Source organism: Myotis davidii, unplaced genomic scaffold, assembly GCF_000327345.1.
Source record: "Myotis davidii unplaced genomic scaffold, ASM32734v1 scaffold936, whole genome shotgun sequence".
NCBI classification, from domain to species: domain Eukaryota; kingdom Metazoa; phylum Chordata; class Mammalia; order Chiroptera; family Vespertilionidae; genus Myotis; species Myotis davidii.
The window spans coordinates 183,225-185,643 of NW_006287077.1; the positions used below are offsets into that span (position 1 = coordinate 183,225).

The 2,419-nt window shown below is 52.4% G+C and overlaps 1 protein-coding gene and 1 long non-coding RNA gene across 2 annotated transcripts in view; both read left to right on the forward strand.

The window, feature by feature from the left end:
- Nucleotides 1-2,419, forward strand: part of LOC102774464 (zinc finger protein 135) — a 16,072-nt gene that overhangs the window by 10,605 nt on the left and 3,048 nt on the right. The gene's annotated exons all lie outside the window — the stretch shown is intronic.
- LOC102771415 lies at nucleotides 330-2,413 on the forward strand. Its single transcript, XR_435411.2, has 3 exons — nucleotides 330-399; nucleotides 917-1,092; nucleotides 2,305-2,413. It is a non-coding gene; the product is annotated as an uncharacterized LOC102771415 (long non-coding RNA).

Sequence of the window (2,419 nt, forward strand, 5' to 3'; positions counted from 1 at the left end):
TGTGACCGCGGAGATGCCCCGAGACTGTGTGTTTATCTGTTTATTTATTTTTTAATATTTTTATTGATTCCAGAGAGGAAGGGAGAGGAGAGAGAGAGAGAAACATCAATGAGAGAATCGACGGGCAGCCTCCTGCACCCCCCCACATGGGGGGTGGGGGGAATAGAGCCCTGACCCGGAATCACACCCGGGACTTCCCGGTTCATAGGTCAGAGTTCACCCCCTGAGCCACACCACCCAGCAGGTTGTGTGCTTGGCGGTCTGTGTGTGACGGAGACTGTGCACCCGGCCCTGGCGGGGCTCCGGCTGGTTGGAGCGGCCTCCCTGACACCAGCAGGTTGTGGGTTCGATCCCTGGTCAGGCCACACGCCTGGGTAGCAGGTTCAGTATCCGCTCGGGGTGAGTTTGGGAGGCAACCAATGCATCTTTCTCTCTCACATCGATGTTTCTCTCTCCCTCGCTCCCCATCCTCTCTACCTCTCCCAAATCAATACATTAAAAAAAGAAGAAAGAAAGAAATGGCCCTGGCCGGTGATATTCAGTGGATAGAGCCTCGGCCTGCGGACTGAAGGGTCCCGGTTCGATTTCAGTCAAGGGCATGTGCCTGGGTTGTGGGCTTGATCCCCAGTAGGTGGCGTGCAGGAGGCAGCCGATCCGTGATTCTCTCTCATCATCGATGTTTCTATCTCTCCCTTCCTTTCTGAAATAAAAAAATATATATTTTTTTAAAAAGTGAAAGAAAGAAATTGTGTGTGCCTGGGAATATTTGGGGGTATGACTGACAGGCTGCCTGAGGTAGGGTGTGTGCACGTACCTGTGCGGCTGACTGTCATTTTTGTAAGGGGGACTGAAATGTGGAGGATTTGCAGTGTTTATCAAGGATATGACGAAGAATTGTGTCTTGCCTTGTCTGCAGCGGAAATCGTGTGACCAGCGGTTTATGGATATGTCCCCTGGTGCCTTCTGGGAGCTGGCGTCTGCTAAGGCTCTGCAGAGTCATCAGGTTGGACGTTCCCTGCATGTTTGCTGTGAACCCGGCCTGCACTGGACACACATGGATCGCCTTGGGTAACCTCACCACCACCCTCTGAGGTGGGTGCCATTATCCGGTCGGGTACGAGTAAGGAGCGAGAAATGGAAAAAAAGCACTCTGTCCTCGCTGGTGTGGCTCAGTGGATAGAGTGTCAGCCTGCAGATTGAAGGGTCCCGGGTTCGATTCCAGCCAGGGGTACATGCCCGGGTTGCGGGCTCAATCCCCAGTGTGGGGCGTGCAGGAGGCAGCCGATCCATGATTCTCTCATCCTTGATGTTTTTTCTGTCTCTCCCTCTCCTTTCCTCTCTGAAATGAAAATTAAAAAAAAATAAAATAAAAATTGAAGAAATAAACCCACTTTCACCCCAGCCAGGTAGCTCAGTAGGTTTGAGCATCATCTCTCTCATACACACACACACACACGCACACACACGCGTGCACACGTGCGCACACACACACACACGGCTACCTGGGGAGCGTGTGAGAGAGAGGGGGGAGGCGTGCACTTTAAGCAGGCTGGCCATAGAGTCACGCAGCCACCGCCCATCCCATCATTAGGAAACTGGGCCAATGGTTTTCTCCTTTGTGTCTGTTTTCAGATCTGTTCATTGGAAAGAAAGTTCCTACCCTCTGAGTCTATTCTGAATTTTTTTTTTAACAAATGAGGCTTATTTTATTTTTAATCCTCACCCAAGGCTATTTTTCCATTGATCTTTTAGAGAAAGTGGAAGGGAGAGGGAAAGACAGAAATATCAATGTGAGAGAAACACATCAATGGGTTGCCTCCTGCACGTGCCCCAACCAGGGCCCCGGCCGGGAAGGTGCCTACAACTGAGGTACATGCCCTTGACCGGAATCGAACCCGGGAACCTTCAGTCTGCAGGCTGATGCTCTATCCACTGAGCTAAACTGGCTAGGGCTGATTATGTTTTTAGTATATTTTTATTGATTTCAGAGAGGAAGGCAGAGAGAGATAGAAACATCAGTGATGAGAGAGAACCATTGATGGACTGCCTCCTGCACGCCCCACAGTGGGGATCTAGCCTGCAACCCGGGCATGTGCCCTGACTGGGAATCGAACCGTGACCTCCTGGTTCATAGGTTGATGCTCAACCACTGAGCCACGCCGGTTGAGCTGTCTTGATTATTTTGAGGATCTGTTTCCTGTGAGCGTGAGTCTCGTGTCCCAGGCCCCAGGCCAGCATCTGTCCTGCTCTGGGTGTGAGGCAGCACCCAGGTTCCCTGATGACACCGTTCTGATCTCCCTGCAGACACAGCTCCCAGGCTCACTGGTGTGCTCCTGCCCGATGGCCGTCCTCCAGGCCCCCCTGAGCCCGGTGCCCTGGGAACTGGATGGTGTCCTGCGGGTGAAGGTGGAGGATGAGG